This window comes from Muntiacus reevesi, chromosome 14, assembly GCF_963930625.1.
Source record: "Muntiacus reevesi chromosome 14, mMunRee1.1, whole genome shotgun sequence".
Classification (NCBI taxonomy): Eukaryota; Metazoa; Chordata; class Mammalia; order Artiodactyla; family Cervidae; genus Muntiacus; species Muntiacus reevesi.
Window position 1 is genome coordinate 17933425 of NC_089262.1, and position 27457 is coordinate 17960881.

A 27457-nucleotide genomic window follows, 5' to 3' on the forward strand; every position below is an offset into this window, starting at 1 on the left:
TTACTGTGCATGCTCACTCATTTCCAAAATGTAATCCAGTTAAGAACACAAGAAAATAGCAAGCACGAAACCAAGAGAGCCTGACCAAAGTAATTAGCCCATCACCAGAGAGTCCAGCACTATTTGTAAGATGTAAAATTTCAGAGATTGTCACTGAAGTGAGACAGTATGCTCGGTGTCATCAGAGAAGTGAGAGTTAAGGTATTTCTTTACACTAGCAAAGGTGAAGAGGTACTGGGACAGTCAGGGTAGAAGAGACATGGGTTATATAGAGCTAGTGGATTGAAGGACTTTTTTAATTGGAGAGGAGAGTATAAAATGCTGGATAATAATTAGCCAGTTTATGAAAGATACTGGCTTTTACAGTAAAGAGTAGGAAAAATTGTAGACTTTCATTTAAGGAATGCCAAATATGGCAAACCATGAAAGTAAGTTCCATATGAGAGTATTATATGATCAATAGGAAGAGTTGGTATAGGAGAAAGTATGTGAGGATATAAATCATCCTCGCTTGTAGAAAAGTGTATGGGAGGAACAGAGCTTAAGGGGTGAGACCAATAACACCGAGTGAGAAGCAATAAGAGTAACATCAAGGTCTAGAAATTAAATATCAAGGTCTAGAAATAAACAACTTCCAAAAGCACTTTGGTTTCAATCTGTCTTTTGCAAATCAAAGTCAAATCATGTGTGCATGACTTTATGGTGGACTGTATTATAACTAAAATCTGGACTGTCCTTTTCCCCCACTATAATCAACATAGCCTTTCTTTTCTCTTCCTGTTCTACAAGTCATTCAATTCCATCCCCAGGAATTCTATACTGACCATTTAATCTGCCATTTAAACAGGGACACTTTTGTGAATAATTATATTGGGCCAGCATGTATAACATTGGTAATAGCACGCAAAGTAGGTGGTGTATTTGTGCAACCTGTCATTCCAGACATGAGATATTAATTTTCCTTTCTCTAAAAATCCCTTATTATATACACAGATATGGCTAATTTAGTAAGATTTCCTTTACTACATCCAGTTATTAATAATTAGTTATTCCCTCTATTGTAGCAAATATTATAAAGTGGGCTTGAGATTTCAATATTGATTTGTAATAGAAATTATTTTACAACTGTAATACTGCTATGTTTGGAAGTTCTGAGTTAGCACTGCTGAGTCCATTTAGAGGAAAAAATATTCAAACCCAAAATGTATCTGAACAGAAGCCATTTAAGCAAGTAATTTAAAAATTAACGATCAGCACATTATTTGTAACTGCCTATATACTGTGGAAACACTAATTGTACTTCAAAAATAAATTTTTCCAGGAATGTTTTCAGAGCTTTCAAAGGTGGACAGAATTCCTACTTCATTTGGAAATTGCTAAAGAAATCCTCTGGAACTATTGAAATGCAGATTATCTAGCGTTTGTGTTTTGTTTTGTCTCAGTATTCCAGATGTCTTTAATATCTGCATGAATGGAGAACCGTTTCTAGTTGATCAACTGACATACAATGCTTTGCTTAATTTACTATTGTATTGAAATGCACTTTTGGATATATTTTTTAATTTGCTGTTGTGCTGAAATGCTCCTTTGGATCAATTTTTTTTTCCCCCCATAGAGACCAGTGAAGAGTGATAAGTTATTGAAAGTGGTTGGTAAGCCACATCATTACAGAATGTAATTTGTTTTAACAGAAATATACTTGCAAGCATAGTAAATGATACAAAAACATTTAACTACTGTGAAGAAATGTGTAATAATTTTTCACAATTAGACAGAAATAAAAAGAATAATGTCATTATCAACAGGATTGTTACAGAGATCAATAAATACATGATACTATCACAACCTGGCAAGACTGGTCCATGAGATTACAGATCAAGCATTTAGATGAAATGTAATTGAAAACTTAAATACTGTTATCTAGAGGAGCAATCATTTCATTTAAAATGTTGAGCAATCTAGTGCTTTTGCTTTAATTAAAAAAAATATTTAAAGTTTTAAAAAAATTTATTATGAGGAAAACTCTCAAAGTTGCATATATTTTTTTAATCAATGATTCATTGTATTTATTTTTTCCATTTATTTTTATTAGTTGGAGGCTAATTACTTTACAATATTGTAGTGGTTTTTGTCATACATATATTTTTATATTATCTGTTTGACCATACTAAATGATGTGCTTTATTATATATAAATGTAATATTTACTATTTTAAGGACTTTTTTTGGATCACATCTAATCAAGAAATCCCAAAAACACCACATGTTATATATCATATGGTTTTGACATTCATAAAATAGCAAAATTCTACAGATCAGTCTGTTATGTGCAAACCTAACAGAGGGAAGAAAGCTGAGATCCTCCTCGTGAAAAAGCTAACAGACTATTCTTGGTCGTCTGAATAATCCTGATCTAAGAGTTCTGAGCTCCGGTATCCAACTCTCTCTCCCCAAAGACTGAGGTCGAATATTTTCAAAACCTTCATAACAAGCACTGTGTCAGCATGCGGATCCCGGAGCTTTTTTAGCCTAAACTGGCAGGCTTTTTAGAATCCTGATGCTAACTGGGATCTTGGGCTTTGCAGAATGAGCAACAAAATGATTTGTGTTTCTGCTCTCTCTGCTAATACAGATGAGGAAATTCTATGGCTCAATGGATTTTGCCAACTTTTGGCTTGCTGTCAACAACCTGATCAAACTCGTGATAGCTAAAAGATCAAGAATGGGATATTCTACATAAGTAGAAAAAAGAATCCTTTTAATTTTCTCTCTCATTTTCTCTCTGATGTGTGTGTCTGTGTGTACTGTTTGCCATAGTATAAAATAAGAATATTATGGAAACTTTGTAAAATTATAACTGTAATTAAAGCTACATAACAGACACTGTAACTAGATGCATATACCTGCACATTCAATTTGTTCAGTGCTATTTTTCAGGGTGGAAGTTGAACACTGCTTTTAATTTTAAAATGATGCATTCTTTTCATTGAAAAATATTGAAAAAATTAGAGAAAATTAAAATCTCAGTTAATTCCATAATTGTTTTTATACACAATTTAAAAATAATTTGGCATGTAAATGTGTGTATCTGAATCTATTACATTCCGTTAATGAGAAGAGAGCATCATTTGTGCCATCTTCCTGGATTGCTCTTGCTCCTCATTCATTCATCTCCAAGTTAGGAGATGTATCTTAATTTGACAGGTTCAGTTGGAAGTTTAGAAATGCTGAGAGTGTAGCTTGATCTATACCACACTCTTCCTTCTTGAAACTGGTCAGTGGGATGTGAGTAGATTTTGATTCCTATCAGTCATGCTATCAGTTTAGGGGTAAAAGTATTGTTCCCAATTGAGAGATTTTGGATAGTCTCCCAAAATTGGCAAGTCTCCCAAAACTGGAGAATCAATAGTAGCAGATCAGTTTGGCTACAGAAATTAGTCACATGCTTCAATGTCACTTCTATCAGAGATAAACAATACGTTCATCTCAATTCTGCCTCACGTGTATCTTGTAACTGATTTACAATCAGAGGAGGAGTGAGAAGCAACGTTTTTAAGTTACAAAAGCTATTTGATGAAGTTACTCATAATTCCACACCCAACTCTCTTCACAGATGAGGAAACTGAGGAACAGTGAACTAAAATAATGTGTTCAAGGAATGAGTATGAGAAGGCTGTATATTGTCTCCCTGTTTATCTAACTTATATGCAGAGTGCATCATGTGAAATGCCAGGTTGGATGAAGTTCAAACCGAAATCCATAGAGCCTGGAGAAATATAAACAACCCCAGGTATTCGGTTGATAGCATCCAAATTTCAGCATTCACAAAACTAAGATCATGGCATCTGGTCCCCTCACTTAATGGCAAATAGATGGGGAAAAAGTGGAAGCAATGACAGGTTGTATTTTCTTGTACTGAAAAATCACTGTGGATGGTGAATCCAGTCATAAAATTAAAAGACACTTGCTATTTGGAAGGAAAGCTATGACAAACCTAGATAGCATTTTAAAAAGTAGAGTTGTCATTTTGCCAACAAAGGTCTGTATAGTCAAAGCTAAGATTTCTCCAGTGATCATGTACAGATGTGAGAGTTGGACCATAAAGAAGACTGAATGTTGAAGAATTGATGCTTCCAAATTGTGGTGCTGGAGGAGGCTCCTGAGAGTCTCTTGGACCCCAAGGAAATCAAGCTATTCAATTCTAAAGGAAATCAATTGTGAATATTTATTGGAAGGGCTGATGCTGAAGCTGAAGCTCCAATACTTTGGTCATATGATGCTAAAAGCCAAATCATTGGCAAAGTTCATTATGCTGGGAAAGATGGAGGGCAGGAGGAGAAGGGGTGTGACAGAGGATAAGATGGTTGGATAGCATCACCAACTCAGTAGGTATGAGTTTGAGCAAACTCTGGGAGATAATGAAGGACAGGGAATTCTGTCATACTGTAGTCCATGGGGTCACAAAGAGTCAGATACGACTAAGCTACTGAACAACAACAAAAAGTATGCATAGATCATAAGTGAGCGAACTCAGATTCTATTTTTTTGGATATAACTTACTCCATATAATCAATCTCTTCTGTATGATGTCCAACTGGTTTTCAATCATTAGTTTTATAAAATAGCATATAATATGGGGCTTCCCTTATAGTTCAGTCTCCTGCCTGCAGTTCAGGAGACCCGAGTTTGATTCCTGGGTTGGGAAGATCCCCTGGAGAAGAAAATAGCAACCCACTCCAGTATTCTTGCCTGGAGAATCCCATGGATAGACAAGCCTGGCAGGTTCCCAGTCCATGGGGTCGCAGGAGTCGGCCACAACTCAGAGACTAAACCAGCACATTGTATAATATGCAAGCTGAAGACATTTATGTCTTCCTGATTTTCACTTTGAAATTTTAAACATTACTTAAAATGACAATTTCCCAGCATTTGTTTTTTTATTTATAGAGAAAATAAGAATTCTAAATTGCATATTTTACAGGACATCCCTACCACAGTGATTCTTCATTAAAAAAAAAAATGTAATAACCTTACTCAAACATTACACACTGGTATATCAGATGTCCAGCGTCTCTTTAGTATCAGTGATGTGCTTATATTGAATTCTCCAATCAAGAAGTTGGCAAACTTTTTCTGTAAAGGATGAGAGTAAAAAATATTTTGGCTGTGAGGCACTGTCTTAGTTTCAGCCATGGTCATAATGATTGGTTATGTGAAGACCAGGCTCACTTGGAAGAGTTTATCAGCCCTGCCAGGATCCTGTATATGATTCTGTCTCATTTAAGATCAAGAGACGCTCAGATTGCATAATCTAAACTATGATGTAGTAGTAAGAAACATCAACTTTGGAACCAGAGTGTCTTCCTATATGTCATGGCTTTATCTTGCATGTGTGTGTGCCTATTAAATCGTTTCAGCCATGTCTGACTCTTTGCAACCCCAGGGTCTGTAACCTGCCAGGCTCCTCTGTCCATGGGATTCTTCAGGCAAGTCTACTGGATTGGGTGGCCACGTCCTCCTCCAGGGGATCTTCCTGACCCTGGAATCAAACTTGTGTTTCTTATTTCTCCTGCACTGGCAGGAAGGTTCTTTACCACTAGCACCACCTGGGGAGCCCTAGACGTGGAAATACTAAAAGTTTCTACATAAAAGAATTGTTATGAGGATAAAAAAGCATCAACATACATGAAATAATTGGAAAAATTCAGACACATAAATGGGCTTTGTAAATGTGTGTGTGTGTGTGTGAGCTCAGTTGCTTCAATCATATCCAACTCTTTGCCATCCTATGCCTATGGACTGTAACCTGCCAGGCTCCTCTGTCCAAGGGATTCTCTAGGCAAGAATACTGGAGTGGGTTGCTTCGCCCTCCTCCAGAGGATCTTCCCCACCCAGGGACTGGCCCTGTGTCTCTTGCATCTCATGCATTGCAAGCAGATTCTTGACCACTGAGAAACTGAGTAAGCCCCTTACTTCACTATTTCATTCTTAATATATTATTAATATCAAGTGTAACGACCTGCTGAATTTCTCCTATCAAAGTTCATAGATTTAATCCCTTTATATTAATTCATAGATCTTGGCATTACTTTAAATTTGGTTTATTCTATAGGAGAACAAGCTCTTTTAAATCCATCATGGATAATAATTTCCCAGGAAATCCAGGAATTCTATTAACTTTTCTCTCCTTATTCACAATAGGAATAAACTGGAATTTACAAACTTTCTATCACTGAGCCATATTTTGTAGCTAATCTCCCTTGAAAGTGAAGTGGTTTCATTTATAATGACTATCTTCTCAAAGCTCTGCAATGATGCAGAACAGCATCAATTTTCAGTGACAGAGAGTAACAAAAACGATTAATTATACCATAGTAATGAACAGTCAAATATCCCATATATTTAGGCTCCAAACAAAGTGCCATTCTTATATAAAATCTAAACTAACTCTAATCAATCCATTTACTTTTCAAAATCACAGTGACAAAATTATTGTAGAGAAATATAATGATTGTATTTGCCAAAATATTTTTTTAACTATAACTGTCTCCCTCTTTAATGCAGATCATAATAAATGTAGAATGTACTGTGACTGAACACTCAGAGACACACGTTGGATGTCATTAAGTCTTAAATTAGTTTCCTATGTTATTGTTGTTCAGTCACCCAGTCGTGTCCAACTTTTTGCCACCGCAACGACTGCAGCATGTCAGGATGCCTTGTTCTTCACGATGACCCGGAGTTTGCCCAAATTCATGTTCATTACATCAGTGATGCCATCCAGCCATCTCATGGTCTGATGGCCTCTTCTCCTTCTGCCCCCAATCCTTCCCAGCATCAGAGGCTTTTCCAATGAGTCATCTGTTCACATCAGATGACCAAAATATTGAAGCTTCAGCTTCAATCCTTCCAGTGAATATTTGGGGTTGATCTCCCTTAAGATTGACTGGTTTGATCTCCTTGCTGTCCAAGAGACTTTCAGGAGTCTTCTCTAGCACCACAGTTGGAAGGCATCAATTCTTTGGCATTCTGCCTTCTTTATGGTCCAGCTCTCACAAAGGTACGTGACCACTGGGAAGACCATAACCTTGACTATATGGACCTTTGTTGGCAGCGTTCTGCTTTTCAACACATTATCTAGGTTTGTCATAGCTTTCCTGTCAAAAAGCAATCATCTTCTAATTTCATGACTGCAGTCACCATCCACAGTGATTTTGGAGCCCAAGTAAAAGAAATCTGTCACTATTCCACCCTTTCCCCTTCCATTTGTCATGCAGTAATGGGGCTGGATGCCATGATCTTAGTTTTTCTTTTTTTAATATTTAGTCTTAAGCCAGCTCCTTCACTCACCTCTTTCACCCTCATCAAGAAGCTCTTTAGTTCCTCTTTGCTTTCTGCCATTAGAGTGGTATCATCCACATATCTAAGGTTACTGATGTTTCTCCCACCAATCATTTTTTACTTTATTTTTAATTGAAGGATAATCACTTTATAGAATATATGTATACCCATGGCTGATTCATGTTGAGATTTGACAGAAAACAAGAAAATTTTGCCAATATATTTTTACAGAAAAAAATAATCTCCTGCAAGTAGAAAAAAACACCATGATATTTAGAAATCATAATTATATTCATTGTCTTCTTTTGTATACTTTCCTCAATACAACACAGTGATGGTAAGAGTTTATTAAATAAATAGTTGTAGATTGATGGATTAAGCAAGTTGGAAAAATAAAAGAGAATTAAAGAGAAAAAAAGAAAATGTCCTATGACTTTTCAGAACAGGTAACTAGCATTTTAACAATGTTAAACACAAAGAATTTTATAAGAAAAGTAATATTAAGTTTTTACACTGAAATGATATTTTATGATTTCACAGTATAATTTGTCTATGTCCCTTAACTACCAAAAACTTTTGTTTTCTAAATATAAATTTTTTTATTTGTGTGGGTACTCAGTTCATGTGTAAAAGTGAACGCCATTCAGTCATGTCAACTCTTTGTGACTCCCTTTTGGAATTCTCCAGGCCAGAATACTGGAGTGGGTAGCTGTTTCCTTCTCCAGCAGATCTTCCCGACCCAGGGATCAAACTCAGGTCTCCCACATTGCAGGCAGATTCATTACCAGCTGAGACACAAGGAAAGCCCAAGAATAGGGGGGTGGGTAGCTGATCCATTCTCCAGTGGATATTCCCAACCCAGGAATCAAACCAGGTTTCCCTACTTTGCAGGTGGATTATTTACCAACTGAACTATCAGGGATACATTTCATGTAAATTTATAATCTACATGTAAAATTTGCTCAAAACTGATTATTCTTGTGTATAAGCAGACAGTGAATATTACTTTTCTGTTTTTATAGATGAGGATACTGAAATTCAAAGAAAGTAAGTAACATGTCCAAGAAGAAAATGTCTTTGAGGTGATGAAGGCAGGATTTGAACATACATTTTTTTTTCTAATGCACTTGCTTTCAACTGTTGCACTGATTTATTCTTAGAGAAAAATACAGTGATAGCATAAAATTTTCAAAAGTAAAAAAAAATGATGACATGTTTGCTTATATATGTGAGTAAAAACAAATCACTCTCATTGTGAGCCAGTGAATCTATTCAATTTTGGTGCAGAACATAATTGAATTCTGGTTATTTTTGATACCACATTTCATTTGCCACAAAAATTCTTGCAATATTGTGGAAGAGATTTAATATAGCAGAAACATACACCCACCATTTGATGTATTGTTCTCCAACAAATCACGTGTAGAGGTAAGATAGTCAATATTTGTAACAAAAAAATCAAGAATTATATTCATGTGGTCATGACATTGAACACCTTATACACAAATTCATAACAGATTTAGTGGGCATATGAGATAATAAGGAGGTCTTAGAAATAACTCTGAAAAGAAGAGAAGCAAAAGGCAAAGGAGAAAAGGAAAGATATTCCCATTTGAATGCAGAGTTCCAAAGAAAAGCAAGGAGAGATAAGAAAGTCTTCCTCAGTGATCAGTGCAAAGAAAAAGAGGAACACAATAGAATGGGAAGTAATAGAGATCTCTTCAAGAAAATTAGAGATACCTTGGGAACATTTCATGCAAAGATGGGCTCAATAAAGGACAGAAATGGTAGGAACCTAACAGAAGCAGAAGATATTAAGAAGAGGTGGCAAGAATACACAGAAGAACTGTACAAAAAAGATCTTCACACCCACATAATCATGATGGTGTGATCACTCACCTAGAGTCAGACATCCTGGAATACGAAGTCAAGTGAGCCTTAAAAAGCATCACTGCGAACAAAGCTAATGGAGGTGATGGAGTCCCAGTTGAACTATTTCAAATGCTAAAAGATGATGCTGTGAAAGTGCTGCATTCAATATGCCAGCAAATTTGGAAAACTCAGCAGTGGCTACAGGATTGGAAAAAGTCAGCTTTCATTCCAATTCCAAACAAAGGCAATGCCAAAGAATTCTCAGACTACTGGACAATTACACTCATTTCACACACTAGAAAAGTAATGCTCAAAATTCTCCAAGCCAGGCTTCAACAGTACGTGAACCCTGAACTTCCAGATGTTCAAGCTGGATTTAGAAAAGGCAGAGGAACTGGAGATCAATTGCCATTATCTGCTGGATCATCAAAAAAAAAAAAAAAAAAAAAAAACAAGACAGGTTGAGAAAAATATTTATTTCTGATTTATTGACTATTTCAAAGTCTTTGTCTGTATGGATCACAACAAACTGGAAAATTCTGAAAGCAATGGGAATACCAGATACCTGACCTGCCTCTTGAGAAATCTGTATGCAAGTCAGAAAGAAACAGTTAGAACTGGGCATGGAGCAACAGACTGGTTCCAAATAGGGAAAGGAGTATGTCAAGGCTGTATATTGTCACCCTGCTTATTTAACTTATATGCAAAGTACATCATGAGAAATGCTGTACTGGAAGAAGCACAAGCTGGATGCAAGACTGCCAGATTCTTCTGGCAGAAGAAGAATTAATATATTCTTCTAATATATTAATAACCTCAGATATGCAGATGACATCACCCTTATGGCAGAAAGAGAAGAACTAATGAAGCTCTTGATGAAAGTGAACAAGGAGAGTGAAAAAGTTGGCTTAAAGCTCAACATTTAGCAAACTAAGATTGTGGCATCCGGTCCCATCACTCCAAGGCAAATAGATGGGTAAGCTGTGGAAATAGTGGCAGACTTTATTTTGCGGGGCTCCAAAATCACTTCAGATGGTGATTGCAGCCATGAAATTAAAAGACACTTACTTCTTGGAGGAAAAGCTATGACCAACCTAGACAGAATTTTAAAAAACAAAGACATTATTTTGCCAACCAAGGTCTGCCTAATCAAAGCTATGGTTTTTCCAGTGGTCATGTATGGAAGTGAGAGTTGGACTTTATAAAGAAAGCTGAGCACTGAAAAATTGATGGTTTTCAACTGTGGTGTTGGAGAAGACTCTTGAGATCCCTTGGACTGCAAGGAGATTCAACCTCTCCATCCTAAAGGAAAACAGTTCAGTCCTGTATATTCATTGGAAGGACTGATGTTGAAGCTGAAGCTCCAATACTTTGGCCACATGATGAGAAAAGCTGACTCATTGGAAAATACATTGGTGCTGGGAAAGATTGAAGGTGGGAGGAGAAGGGGACAACAGAGGATGAGATGGTTGGATGGCATCACTGATTCAGTGGACATGAGGTTGGGTAAACTTTGGAGGTTGGTGATGGATAGGGAGGGAGGCCTCAGGTGCTGCAGTTCATGAGGCTGCAAAGAGTTGGCCACTACTGAGCAACTGAACTGATCTGAACTGACCTGCCTTACCATTTCATGTAACATATTTAAAAAACTGTATAGACATAAATGTACAGACTTTGGCATGGTAGTTTTTTGATAATGCACAATCTGCACACTTCCGAAACTTGATTCTTCTTCAGTTTGCAAATTTGATAAGGCCAATCTTTGACCTGCTGAATGATCCATTTATAAAACTAAGCAATATGTTTCAGGAGAATGTACATAAACCAAACTAGTTGCACTGTGACATAGTATGTTACTGAAAGCTCTTTAAAACTGAAGGATGTCCGGCCCCAGCTGGAGATGAACCTTTACATGTTCCCTCTCCTCAGCTCATTTCAATTCACTAACTTTCTGATGATATAGTAAGTTGATTTATGGTGACAGTAAGTAACTGACTTTTCAAACCTGAAAATCTAATAGAGTGTTCAGGTTTACCTATTGCATTCCAGGTAAACATTAAATATCAATAGTTATATTAAAGTTTCAACCAATTTACAATTTATGTTTGAGGCATATTTGGCAAAACTATTACATTTTCCATATTTTAAGGTGAAATAATATGTGTGGTAATATACATGAAGTTAAAAATTTCCTTTTGCTTATTATTATAGTTTTGAAGGTTGATCAGTTCAGATCAGTTCAGTGGCTCAGTCGTGTCCGACTCTTTGCGACGTCACGAACTGCAGCACGCCAGGCCTCCCTGTCCATCACCAACTCCCAGAGTTTACCCAAACCCATGTCCATTGAATCGATGATGCCATCCAACCATCTCATCCTCTGCCGTCCCCTTCTCCTCCTGCCCTCAATTTTTCCCAGCATCAGGGTCTTTTCTGACGAGTCAGCTCTTTTCATCAGGTGGCCAAAGTATAGAAGTTTCAGCTTCAGCATCAGTCCTTCCAATGAACACTCAGGACTGGTCTCCTTTAGGATGGAGAGGTTGGATCTCCTTGCAGTCCAAGGGATCTCAAGAGTCTTCTCCAACACCACAGTTCAAAAGCATCAATTCTTCGGCACTCAGTTTTCTTTATAGTCCAAATCTCACATCCATACATGACTACTGGAAAAACCATAGCCTTGACTAGATGGACCTTTGCTGGCAAAGTAATGTCTCTGCTTTTTAATATGCTATATAGGTTGGTCATAACTTTCCTTCCAAGGAGTAAGTGTCTTTGAATTTCATGACTGCAATCACCATCTGCAGTGATTTTGGAGTCTAGAAAATAAAGTCAGTCACTGTTTCCACTGTTTCCCCTTCTATTTGCCATGAAGTGATGAGACCGGATGCCATGATCTTAGTTTTCTGAATGTTGAGCTTTAAGCCAACTTTTTCACTCTCCTCTTTCACTTTCATCAAGAGGCTCTTTTAGTTCTTCTTCACTTTCTGCGATAAGGGTGGTGTCATCTGCATATCTGAGGTTACTGATATTTCTCCCAGCAATCTTGATTCCAACATGTACTTCCTCCAGCCCAGCGTTTCTCATGATGTATTCTGCATATAAGTTAAATAAGCAGGGTGACAATATACAGCCTTGACATGCTCCTTTTCCTATTTGGAACCAGTCTGAAGTTTGACACAATGATAATTACTTAATCAAGCTCCTGCTTACAAAATAAATAATAATAAAGTGTCCTTTAGGGCCTGTGTTTCCTTATTTATTTTCTGTCTGCATGATCTCTTCTTTGATAAATGTGGTGTATTAAAGTCCCCCACTATATCATGTTGCTATTGATTTCTTCCCTTATGTTTATTAATATTTGCCTCACATATTGAGGTGTTCCTATACTGGGTCCATATATAATTGTTAGATCTTCTCCTGGATTGAACCCTTAATCATTATGAAGTGTCCTTTTTTGTCTCTTACAATAGTCTCTGTTTGAAAGTCTATTTTGTCTGATATGAGTACTGCTACCATAGCTTTCTTCTGATATCCATGAAGTAATGCTATTCGAGGTAACATGGATGGACCTAGAGACTGTCATACTGAAGTTCACTAGCCAGAGAGGGAGAAATATCATATGACATCCCTTATATGTGGAATCTAAAAAGAATCGATACAAATTCATTTACTTAAATTTCTCAGACTTTTGAGAATGAGCTTATGGCTATTGGGGGAAGAATAAGGAGAAGGGGTAGTTAGGGAGTCTGGGATGGGCACGCACAGCTGCTATATTTAAATGGAGAACCAGCAAGGACCTATTGTAGAGCACATGGCCCTCTGCTCAGCGTTAGGAAGCAGCATGGATGGGAGGGGAACTTGGGGGAGAATGGCTTAGTCCCTTCACTTTTCACGTGAAACTATCACATTTGTTAATCAGTATATCATAATAAAAAGTTTAAAAAATAAATCATAATAAATCCGATCAATAGAAAGATTATAATACATAAATACTATTGACTCACTGAAAAGTTGTAAAAAAAAGTAAGTAAATAATGCATGTTAATTATTTACAAACATGCTAAAGTGGAAAAAAAATGAAATGGATTGCTTTATGTTATGCATTCATTAGACATCATTTAGATACAGTGAATTTTGTTTAAAAAATGAGTATAGATCCATCATAATTTATTTGAAAGTAATTTCAAACTTCAGTATAACAATATACAGCAATATCACACTAGTTTTATAGTGAATTTGAATAAAGATATATTGTGAAAAACTGAGACATATTTGTTTGTAACAAATCAGTGAACATCCAAACACAATTATTCTTCATTACAAATTAAAAGGATCCATGTATCACTTGAATTGAAATGTTTTCCAATCTCTATGTTCAAGGGGTGCCTGTACTCCTAAAACTGACCCCAGCTGATATTTAAATGTCCTTAGTTCATGCTCATAAAGTTTCAATTATTACTCCAGCACAAAAAGGGAAAGATTCAAACCAAACCATGTGACAAGGAAAACACTTTTTATCCTATACACTTTATTGTGTGACTGTAGAATTTAATTTTTTGACTAAATTTCTAGAATAGAAAGTGACCACTAGATAATTTTCAGAAATTAAACTTTTTCATATAAATGTTTATCCCTGAGGAGTTCAACTGAGGTAAATTGGTAGATAACATATCAATGTTCTCTTTATATCTATCAGTTTAGTTCAGGCACTCAGTCTTGTCCGACTCTTTGCAGCCCCATGGGCTGCAGCATGCCAGACTTCCCTGTCCATAACAAACACCCAGATTTTGCTCAAATTCATGTTCATCGAGGCAGTAACACAATCCAACCATCTCATCCTCTGTTGTCCCCTGGTCCTCCCACCTTCAATCTTTCCTAGCATCAGGGTCTTTCCAAATAAGTCAGTTCTTCGCATCAGCTGGCAAAAGTATTGGAGCTTCAGCTTCAACATCAGTCCTTCCTATGAATATTCAGGACTGATTTCCTTTAGGGTTGACTGATTTGATCCCCCTGCAGTCCAAAGGAACTCTCAAGAGTCTTATCCAACAACATAGTTCAAACGCATCAATTTTTTGGCGCTCAGCTCTCTTTAAAGTCCAACTCTCACACCCATACATGACTACTCGAAAAATCATAGCTTTGAGTAGATGGACCTTTGTTGGAAAGGTAATGTCTCTGCTTTTTAATATGCAGTCTATGTTAGTCATAGTTTTTCTTCCAAGGATCTATTGATATCATGGCTGCAGTAACCATTTGCAGTGATTTTGGAACCCAAGAAAATAAAGTCTGTCACTGTTTCCATTGTTTCACAATCCATTTGCCATAAAGTGATGGGACTGGATGCCATGATCTTAGTTTTCTGAATGTTGAGTTTTAAGCCAACTTTTTCACTCTACTCATTCACTTTCAACAAGAGGCTTTTTAGTTCTTCTTCACTTTCCCCCATAAGGGTGGTGTCATATGTATATTTGAGGTCCATTGATATCTCTCCCTTCCATCTTGATTTCAGTTTGTGCTTCATCCAGTCCGGCATTTTCCATGATGTACTCTGCATATAAGTTAAATAAGCAAGGTGACAATATACAGCCTTGACATACTCCTTTCCCAATTTGGAACCAGTCTGTTGTTCCAAGTACAATTCTAACTATTGCTTCTTTATCAGCACACAATCATTTATATTTCAGTTGCTCAGTCATGTTCAACTCTGCGACATGGTGAAGCACAGCACGCTAGGCCTCCCTGTCCAACACCAACTCCTGGAGTCCACCCAAATCCATGTCCATCGAGGCGATGATGCCATCCAACCATCTCATCTGTCGTCCTTCTCCTCCCGCCCTCAATCTTTCCCAGCATCAGGGTCTTTTCCAATGAGTCATCTCTTCACATCAAGTGGCCAAAGTACTAGAGTTTCAGCTTCAACATCAGTCCTTCCAACCAGGTAAAATTAATTGCAATATTATATTTTATTCAAACTATTATACCCAAATCATTATCATGTTAGAATGCAGTCAATAAAAATTGTTAATGAGATAGCTGGCAGCTTGTTTTTCATATGAAGGATTCAAAAATCATGTACATTTAAAATTTACAACATATTTCATTTAGAATGCTAAAATTTTAATAGAGAGATATAAGATATTAGTCATAAAAATGAATAAAATAATGTGAATGAAATAATGCCATTTCTGCTACTTGAATGAAACTAGAAATTATCACACTATGTGAAGTAAGTCAGGAATATATGGACAAATGCCATGTGATATCACTTATACTTGGAATCTAAAATATAATCTATCTGAACAAACCTATCTGTGAAACAAGCACAGACATAGAGAACAGACTTGTGGTTGCCAAAGAGGGATAGGTGGGGGACGTTTGGAATGGGAGTTTGAGATTAGCAGAGCAAATTATTATATATAGGCTGGATGAACAATAAGGGCCTACCTACCACATAGCACAGGGAATTATATTCAATTTCCTGTGATAAACCATAATGGAAAAGAACATGAATGTGTGTGTATGTGTATCACTTTGCTATACATGAGAAACTAACAAAACATTGGAAATTAACTATACTTCAATTCAAAAAAAGGAAAAAATAGTAAAAGCAAAAAAATAATAAGGAAAATGTAGTCCTAGTAAAAGAGTTGTGTTTAACAGAAAAAAAGTATTACATTACTTCAATTTATATATGAAAATTTAAATTAATTTAAATGAAATAGAGCTAAAAACCCATTTTCTCAGTTTCACTAGCCATAGTTTAAGTGTTCAGTAGATACAAGTGAGTACCAGACTATGTGCTATCACAGTGGACAGTATAGTCCTAAACCATAGGAGATCAGAAAATGTGAGCCTATTTCTTGAGTAATGTCTTGTTTTTAAAAGAAATACAGCTATGAATTTAATATTTCTATATTTATGAAGTGTAAAGTTTTCTACAACATTTATCTCTAAAATGTGTTAATGTTTTTCAGAATGATAAATCCATATATATATAAAATTACTATTTTTGAAGTAACTAATTTAATTAGCTCTGAAAGAAATTAGTTTAAATTTTATTAATACAGTATCATTCAGAAATTCAGTTTGTAAAACAGTCACGTTCAGTGAACAAGAGAGCATAATTTTAATACTGCTATGTGACAAAAACAGAGAACAGAACCAAGAGTCTTGCTCTGTATAACAAGAAGATTAGTAGATTCTCAGAAGGGAAAAGCATGGCAGTAAGCATAAAAAGCAATTAAACAGATCACACAAAACACTGATCACAGAATTCTTATTAAACCAAAATAATACAGTCATCTGATATGAACTCTGCACTTGAAGGGAAAACAAACATAAAGATCAAAGAAAAAGAAAACTAAAAATAAAATAAACAAATATTAGCATATTTGTTTGCCAATCTATTTTTACTTTTCTGAATTCAATATACCTTATTGTCAAAGGACACAAAATTGATGACAAAATATGAAACTAAGGATACATGAAGTTAAAAAGTACTAGGGAGAAAGAAGTTAGAGATGGTATTATAAGAGAAAAGGAATAAATTACTGGAGGAAGTAATGGAATGATTGATGTAAGCCCAAGTTAGAATGAATAAAAAATGTGAAAGAATATATACAGATATACCACTTTCAGGAAATCAAATTGCATGGAGTAATGAAAAATTCTGTGGTTCACAGCCTTCATACAGCCACTAAAAAGTCATTCCATCTCTATCTTAAATTTCTCCTTCTGTAAAATGGGGTTAATTGTAGGTTAGAATATTAGGAATAGAAATAATATAGGGCCAAAAATTCAGAGCCATTCAATGAAGAATAGGTTTGTTCATTAATAAATTAGATACTAATAATTGGACTTTGACTATACATCCTTAATTATACACTTATTATGTTCTTATGTCCTATCAAATAACTAATGAGATTGAAATTATATATGTAAGACATCTTAAATATCTCTGAGGGAAAGCAAAATTACCTATTATGTTGCAGAGGAGGGGTTCAAACATAGGTCATTTAGAAACTCTTCTCTGAAATGTTTTAACTTAGTCAAAAGTCATACTCATGCATCAGGAGAAATGTTTACTTTGTATGATTTAAAATTAAACCTTTGTAGCCATAGGTTAGGCTGCCCAAGTGGCTCAGTGGTAAATTTACCTGCTAATGCATGACAGGCAGGAGACAAGGGCTTTATCCCTGTGTCAGGAAGATCCCTTGGAGAAGGAAACGGCAATTCATTCCAGTATATCTGCTGCAAGGACAGGAGCATGGAGTCGCAGAGTTGGACACAACTAAGCAACTGAGCACAAACACAGCCAAAGCACAAAATTAATTTATCCTAGAAAACCTCCATTGTTATGACTGGTTACAGTGTAAGGTTGGTGGTGACTATTTTTGAGAACATAATAAAGTTCACTCATTAATATATTTGTGTAGGTCACTATAGGTAACCTATATATGAGATAAAATTATAGTACCAGTTTGTTATTTATAAGATCAATTCTATATATCAGTTCAATTCAGTTCAGTTTGATCACTCAGTTGTGTCCAACTCTTTGTGACCGCATGGACTGCAGCACATCAGGCTTCCTCATCTAATACCAACTCCCAGAATTCAATAAAACTCATGCCAATTGAGTCACTGATGCCATACAAACATCCCATCCTCCATCGTCCTCTTCTCCTCCTGCTTTCAATCTTTCCCAACATCAGGGTCATTTCAAATGAGTCAGTTCTTCCCATCAGGTGGCCAGAGTACTGGAGTTTCATATTCAGCATCAGTCCTTCCAATGAATATTCAGGACTGATTCCCTTTAGGATGGACAGGTTGGATCTCCTTGCAGTCCAAGGGACTCTCAAGAGTCTTCTCCAACACCACAGCTCAAAAGCATCAGTTCTTTGGTGCTCAACTTTCATTATAGTCCAACTCTCACATCCATACATGACTACCAGAAAAAAAACATAGTTTTGACTAGACAGACCTTTCATGGCAAAGTAATCTCTCTGTCTTTCTTTTAAAATGCTGTTTAGGCTGGTCATAACTTTTCCTTCAAGGAGCAAGCATCTTTTAATTTCAAGGCTGCAGTCAAAATCTGCACTGATTTTGGAGCAACAAAAAATAAAGTCAGTCACTATTTCCACTGTTTCCCCATCTATTTACCATGAAGTGATGGGACCAGATGCCATGATCTTACTTTTCTGAATGTTGAGTTTTAAGCCAACTTTTTCACTCTCCTGGTTCACTTTCATCAAGAGGCTTTTTACTTCTCTTTCTGCCATAAGGGTGGTGTCATCTGCATATCTGAGGTGCATATTGATATTGCATATTGATATTTATCCCAGTAATCTTGATTCTGTCTTCTGCTTCTTCCAGCCCAGTATTTCTCATGATGTATTCTGCATATAAGTTAAACAAACAGGGTGACTGTATACAGCCTTGACATACTCCTTTCCCTATTTAGAACGAGTCTGTTGTTCCATGTCCAGTTCTAACTTCTAACAGTTGCTTCCTGACTTACATACAGATTTCTCAAGAGGCAGGTCAGATGGTCTGGTAGTCCCATCTCTTTCAGAATTTCCCACAGTTTGTTGTGATCCACAGAGTCAAAGGCTTTGGCACAGTTAATAAAGCAGAAATAGGTGTTTTTCTGGAACTCTCTTACTTTTTCGATGATCCAGTAGATGTTGGCAATTAGATCTCTGGTTCCTCTGCCTTTTGTAAATCCAACTTGAACATCTGGAAGCTCATGGCTCACGTACTGTTGAAGCATGGCTTGGAGAATTTTGAGCATTACTTTCCTAGCCTGTGAGATGAGTGCAATTGTGCAGCAGTTTCAGCATTCTTTGGCATTAACTTTCTTTGGGATTGGAATGAAAACTGACCTTTTCCAGTCCTGTGGCCACTGCTGAGTTTTCCAAATTTGCTGGCCTATTGAATGCAACACTTCCACAGCATCATCTTTTAGGATTTGAAAGAGCTCAACTGGAATTCTATCACCTCCACTAGTTTTGTTCATAGTGATGCTTCCCAAGGCCCCCTAGACTTCACACTCTAGGATGTCTGGCTCTAGGTGAGTGATCACACCCTTGTGATTATCTGGGTCGTGAAGATCTTTTTTGTACAGTTCTTCTGTGTATTCTTGCCACATTCTCTTCTTAATACCTTCTGCTTCTGTTCGGTCCATACCACTTCTGCCCTCCCCTTTGTATGAAATGTTCCGTTGGTATCTCTAATTTTCTTGAAGAGATCTCTAACATTTCCCATTCTATTGTTTTCCTCTATTACTTTTCATTGATCACTGAGGAAGGCCTTCTTATTTCTCCTTGCTATTCTTTGGAACTCTGCATTCAAATGGGTATATCTTTCCTTTTCTCCTTTGTTTTTCACTTCTCTTCTTTTCACAGCTATGAGTAGGGCTTCCGATACAACCATTTTGCCTTATTGCATTTGTTTTTGGGGGGATAGTCTTGATCCTTGCCTTCTGAACAATATCAGCAATCTCTGTCTATAGTTCTTCGGGCTGTCTATCAGATCTAATACCTTGAATCTATTCTCACTTCCACTGTATAGTCATAAGGGATTTGATTTAGGTCATACCTGAATGGTCTAGTGGTTTTCCCTACTTTCTTCAATTGAAGTCTGAATTTGGCAATAAGAAGTTCATGATTTGAGCTACTGTCAGTTCCCGGTCTTGTTTTTGCTGACTGTATAGAGCTTCTCCATCTTTGGCTGCAAAGAATATAATCAATCTGATTTCAGTATTGACCATCTGGTCATGTCCATGTGTAGAATCTTCTCTTGTATTGTTGGAAGAGGGTATTTGCTATAACCTGTGCATTCTCTTTACAAATCTCTATTAGCCTTTGCCCTGCTTCATTCTGTACTACAAGCCAAATTTGCCTGTTACTCCAGGTATTTCTTGACTTCCTACTTTTGCATTCCAGTCCCCTCTGATGAAAAGGATATCTATTTTGGTTGTCAGTTCTAGAAGGTCTTGTAGGTCTTCACAGAACCGTTCAGGTTCAGCTTCTTCAGCATTACTGATCAGGGCATAGTTTGGATTACTGTGATATTGTATGGTTTACCTTGGAAAGGAACAGAGATCATTCTGTTGTTTTTAAGATTGCATCCAAGTATTGCATTTTGGACTTTTTTGTTGAGTATGATGGCTACTCCATTTCTTCTAAGGAATTCTTGCCCACAGTAGTAGGAAACAGACTCTTGGAGGGCATAAAGAGAACACTGTGTGCACCAGAACCCAGGAGAAAGTATCAATGACCCCACAAGAGACTGACCCAGACTTACCCAAGAATGTTCAGAAGTCTCTGGCAGAGGCATGGGTTGGCAGTGGCCTGCTGCAGGTTTGGGGGCACTGAGTGTAGCTGTGCCTTTGTGGGACCTTTTGAAGGAGGTCACCATTATCTTCATTACCTCCACCACAGTTTGGCCCCAGGTAAGTAACAGGGATAGCATACTAAAAAGCAGAGACATTACTTTGCCAACAAAGATCTAGTCAAGGCTAAGGTTTTTCCAGTGGTCATTTATGGATGTGAGAGTTGGACTGTGAAGAAAGCTGAGCACCGAAAAATTGATGCTTTTGAACTGTGGTGTTGGAGAAGACTCTTGAGAGTCCCTTGGACTGCAAGGAGATCCAAGCAGTCCATCTTGAAGGAGATCAATCCTGGGTGTTCATTGGAAGGAATGATGCTGAAACTGAAACTCCAATACTTCGGCCACCTCATGTGAAGAGTTGACTCATTGGAAAAGACCCTGATGCTGGGAGGGCTTGGGGGCAGGAGGAGAAGGGGACAGCAGAGGATGAGATGGCTGGATGGCATCACCAAATCGATGGACATGAGTTTGAGTAAACTCCAGGAGTTGGTGATGGACAGGGAGGCCTGGCATGCTGCGATTCATGGGGTCGCAAAGAGTCAGACAGGACTGAGTGACTGAACTGAACTGAACTGAAGTAACAGGGAAGGAACACAGCTCCACCCTTCAACAGAAAATTGGATTAAAGATTTACTGAGCATGGCCCCACCCATCAGAACAAGACCAAGTTTCCCCCTCAGTCAGTCTCTCCCATCAGGAAGCTTCCATAAGCCTATTATCCTTATCCATCGGAGGGCAGATAGACTGAATACCACAGTCACAGAAGACTAACCAATCTGATCACATGGACCACAGCCTTGTCTAACTCAATGAAACCATGAGCCATGCCATGTAGGGCCACCCAAGACAGACAGGTCATGGTGGAGAGTTATGACAAAACATGGTCCACTGAAAACAGGAATGGCAAACCACTTCAGTATTCTTGCCTTGAGAACCTCATGAATGGTATGAAAAGGCAAAAAGATAGGACACTGAAAGATGAACTCCCCAGGTCTCTAAGTGCCCAATAAGCTATTGGAGATCAGTGGAGAAATAACTCCAGAAAGAATAAGGAGACGGAGCCAAAACAAAAACAACACCAGTTGTGGATTTGACTGGTGATAGAAGCAAAGTCCGATGTTGTAAAAACCAATATTGCATAGGAACCTGAAATGTTATGTCCATGAATCAAGGCAAATTGGAAGTGGTCAAACAGGAGATGGCAAGAGTGAACACCGACATTTTAGGAATCAGCGAACTAAAATGAACTGGAATGGATGAATTTAACTCAGATGATCATTATATCAATTCTATATATAGTAACATCAATTTTGTTAAAGAGATGTATTATGTTTGTCTATGCTTCTTGTAAATGTAAACAGCACATTTTTTCCATACAGATCATTCATAATTGAATTATTTGTATTCATCATAGAAATTTTGAATGCAGTGGCTCATACTAGAAAACACAGTTGCTAAAAATAGAGATCTTAGCAAGGATAGCCAACAAGGCTCATTTTTATTTATTAGGTTTTAAACACAGAAACTAATAAAAAAGTACAGTTACTCAACTTGTTTACTCTAAGTTTCTATCAATTTTCACCTTTTTGAATTTAGCATCAGTGATGTACTACAAGTTTGAACAAGTTGTAAAAATGTGGCAGAGATAGATCTACTGAAAAAAGGTAGATGTAAAGTTTATTGGAGTAGAGAAAGCCAGAGAATGGAAGCTGATTATTTCACCATTTTACATGAACGTTTGAATTTCATTCATTTCTTCTTTCAACTTACTTATCAATAGTTTTTCAGACAAACCTGATAGTCACTGTGATAGATTTGCTGCATTGCACTGCAGACAATGACTGCAGCAATGAAATTAAGAGGCTTGCTCCCTGGAAGAAAAGCTATGACAAACCTAAACAGCATATTAAAAAGCAGAGTCATCTCTCTGCTGACAAAGGTCCATCTGGTTAAAGCTATGGTTTTCCAGTAGTCATGTATGGTTGTGAGAGTTGGACCTTAAGGAAAGCTGAGCACTGAAGAATTGATGATTTTGAACTGCGGTGTTAAAGACTCTTGAGAGTCCCTTGGATGCAAGCAGATCAAACCAGTCAATCCTAAGGGAAATCGGTCCTGAATATTCATTGGAAGGACTGATGCTGAAGCTGAAGTTCCAATACTCTGACCACCCAGTGCAAAATGATGACTCATTGGCAAAGACCCTGATGCTAGGAAAGACTGCAGCCAGGAAGAAAAAGGGGATGACAAAGGATGAGATACCTGGTTGGCATCCCAGACTCGATGGACATGAGTTTGAGCAAACTCTGGGAGATAGTGAAGGATGGTGAAGCCTGGCATGCTGCAGTCCATGGGGTCACAAAGAGTCAGACAGGACTGAGCAACTGAGTGCACACACACACCTGCACATTGTAATTACAACATTCAGTGCTGAATTATTGTTACATTATATTTTCAAAAACAGCATCAAATTAATAAATAACATATTCATGAATTACCTAGTTCATGATATGAAACTTTGTATGTCCTTGTATATTTGAAATCAATTTTCCATTTATTAACCAAGCAAGTAACTGAAACTTGTGAAGTCTGGACAAGGGCATAGCAAAGTAACAAACGCTTGGCAACTGTGAGCATTTTCTTCAGTTACTTAGCATTCACCCAGAGTTTTCTGCTATGTGATTTACACTGCAGTAATTCCAATGAAATATGCCTTCTTTATCTATTCCTAAGGGAAAGGGTCATTTATTTGATTTTCTAAATCTCACCCAATATCTTCAAAATGGTTCCTGGGGGATTTCACAAATTAACATTTTAGCATATGCATACTTCACAATGTCACACAATGACATAGCATAAGGAAAGAGGAACGGAGTCAAAATTTAATTTCAAAGAGGTGAAGTACTCAAAATGTAGTAAAAATAATTAGAACAAGAAATGATGTAGAAAAACTATCATCTAGCTAGAACAGTTTTAATACTGCCTCTCTTTGCATGTTTTATGTATTTGTATCACTGTTTTTACTTCCTGAAACAATACTAATTGCTACTGATGATATACTAAATTTTGTTGAAAAGACTGGTGAGATAAAAATTCAACATGCTTTAAATACACACACGCACTCACACTTATACTCTGTGTATAGAGAACTGAAATTCAATTTACCCTTCATTGATAATTGGAGACTTTGTCTAATGAAACTGCTATTATGGTCATGCTTTTAAAATTCCCTATCAATATAGATAATTGTTTTGTATTTTATGGCTTCTAAAATATAATACCTATTGTTTACAAGGTTTCTCCCACCCATTCATGGTTATAATATTCTTATAATATAGTCTTATATTATTGAAGACATATAAAAAAGACAAGAAATTTGAAGGGGAGTCATTTTATAAATTAAAAAAACACTTTATCAAAGAATAATGAAATATTAGTTCATATAATGAAGAAACAATCAACTAAAAAAATAAATAAATCCTCAGAGAATCTAATGAAATTAATGATCATAAATTCTAGAACAAGAATTGAGATTGGGTCATCCATTTATTGAAGCTGTCACAAATAAGATTGAAATTTCTTTTTAAAATGATTATTCTCTCAAATATTTTCCTGAAAACTGCTATGAAAATCAACAGGGAATAATAATTTAATGAATAAGTTAAAAAATCAAGCAGAAACACTGAAAAAATACAACTGGTTACTAAAATCCAACAGGAACTATCAAGAATTGGATGGAGTTAAAAAGGAGGCACTAGGGTGGAGAGGGAGGTGGGAGGGGGGATTGGGATGGGGAATACGTGTAACTCTATGGCTGATTCATATCAATGTATGACAAAACCCACTGGAAAAACAAAACAAAACAAAAATGCTCTGTCTTTCCAGAATAAATAAATGTCAGCACCAATACAGAAAAAAAAAAAAAAAAAAGGAGGCACTATTATGGATTAAGCTTCATACAAATACTGAAGTGTCTTAGGAATGGTTAACCCTGAATATCATGTCAGTATGTATGAAAGAGATGGACTTGATCTTGAAGTGAACAGTGACTTCTTTAGGAAAATAAGTCATCGAGGGATAAATATTTTGACCATCAGTTCTTTCTACTGAAAGATTTGCAAACAAAAGTGGAAATGATGAAAAAACCTCCATGTATTGAGGTATTGAGAAGTCACTCACATTGATACATAGTTTACCTTAAATTTTGCTAAACAACGCTGCCTGTTTTATGGCCTTTCTGACATGCATCATTCATCTGCTTTGGCCATTGAGAAAGGGAACGAATTTGAAAATCAAAAAGTTATAACTATGGGTCAGACATACGGAAATCAATCTGAAAGATCTGAATGGGAAAATATCAAATTTGAAAGGATTTAATCTATGTTATATGTATAAATATAATAAAATTAAATACTCACAGAATTTGGTAGCATATTTAGTCACTAAATTATATATAAGGAAAAAGGCCATTGCAAATGAAAATGCATTCTTAAAATGTACAGATTACAACAGATCATATGGTGCAAATGTCATTCATCAAAACTAACATGAAAAAGTCTACTCATTTGAGTCTTCTTAGAAAGTAGTATGATCACAAAGCTCACAGAATGAGAAAACTTAAAGACAATTTAGAGGTATGCCCTGAAATATAAATACATAATTCCATAATTCTAGGGTTACAATGGGCTTCCCTAGTGGCTCAGATGGTAAAGAATCTGCCAGCAACACAAGAGACCTGGGTTATATCCCTGGGTCAGGAAGATTCCCCTGGAAAAGTGAATGGCTACCTACTCTAGTATTCTTACCTGGAAAATTCCATGGATGGAGGAGCCTAGCAGGTTACATCCACAGGGTTACAAAGAGATTTAGGTTACTCATTATAGAGGATGAGGATACAAAATAGACTAATATTTTTTCAATAAAATAGACATTGTAGTAAAAAGCAAAGTTATACCTGGGAAAAGCACTACAGAAGGGAAGAGTAACACTCAATTTTATTTGTTAGCTTCCAGGCAACACCTTAAATGAGTTACTCAGAACTGTGTGGATAATAAACTATTTGATTTTTAACATTCAAAGTGTAAATTTATAAACAGCTAACCTAAAAGTAGAGAGCAGTGTTGAAGAGCCATTGTTTATAGAGATTTTCCTTTCATGTTGTGATTTGCTGATAGTTTGTAAGGAATGATACATATTTAATAATTTAGCTGTTTTATTTACCCAATGTATGTACTATAAATATAATAGGAGGGTTACAAAGTTAAAATTTTCTTGCCAACAAAGTTGATATTATTTTCCAGATATTTATTTCTCTAGAATTATTTATTAATTCCTCATTATTAAGAGAAAATCTTTGGAAGAAAATAAGTTCAATTCAGCAAATGTAGGATATATGACCCACAAAACTATACATATATTTATGCTATTAAGACAGATATATGATTCCCAACAGTCCATTTCCAACATTTAAAACCTGAGTTAGTTAGAATGTATTCCAGAACTAAATAAGTGAGATGAAAACTCATTTTGGTCTTCAGGTCTGAAAACAGAGGGAGGTACTCTTTTAATAAACAAATTTCAGAATGTGCATCTTATTGTTTTATGAAAAAATAAAAATAAAAACTCTCTGGTCAAAAAAAGATGAAGATAGAACCAAGAGCAGGTGCCCTGTTGTGTCACCAGCCATGATATATTCCTACAGATGCGAAAGAAGAGGCCAAATTGTACTCTAATGATCCAAGGACAAGGCAGGGGTATTCAGCTTAAAGACAGCTACCAAAGCTCTACCTCCCAAAGACAGTTGCCAACGCTCTACCTCTCCTGGATAATAATAATTATAGACTAATAGTAACCACAGCTGTCTTTTAGTAGCTCGAAGGACATGCCAGACTCTCTTCTAAGCAATTATCATGTGTGAACTCATCCAATCTGAGCAACAACTTTATGGGGAGGATTATCTTCTTAGAAGCATATTATAGAATGAGAGACACAGGGATTAAGAATTTTCCACAGGTGATGTAGCTTCTATCTGGTCTCAACCAAAAGAGTTTGAATTAGTCCCTGTGTTATTTCCTCTCTACCTATGTAATTCCTTCTGGGGAGACTGTTAAACATATACATGTGTGCATATCCACAAAAATGTGGAGAGCTACATTTTCCACTAAACGCATTGAGATGGCATTTCATTTTCTAAAGAGAAATTCTGAGTAAAACATTTAGGTGAGTTTTTGCTTAGTATTATTATTCTTATTTAGCCTATGGAAACACAAAAAATATCTTCAGAACAAATGAAGAGATTGATCATATATAATATTAACGTAATTGTCTGTAGTAAAATTAATAAGAACTAATGTAAATTTACTTAAACTCAACTGTGTGTGTATGTGTATATACAAGTAAGTCAAGGCTGTATATTGTCACCTTGCTTATTTAACTTATATTCAGAGTGCATCATGCAAGATGCCAGACTGGATGAAGGACAAGGTACAATCAAGATTTCCTGGAGAAACATCTAACCTCAGATACGCAGGTGAAACCACCCTTATGGCAGAAAGCGAAGAGGAACTAAAGAGCCTCTTGATGAAAGTGAAAGAGGAGAGTGAAAAAGCTGGCTAAAAGCTAAACATTAATAAAACAAAGATCATGGTAACCAGTCCCAGTACTTCATGACAACTAGACAGGGAAACAATGGAAACAGTGACAGACTTTTATTTTCTTGGCCTCCAAAATCACTGCAGACGGTGACTACATCCATGAACTTAAAAGACACTTGCTCCTTGGAAAAAAACTATAACCAACCTAGACAGGATATTAGAAAGCAGAGAAATTACTTTGCCCACAAAGACTATAATTTGTCATAT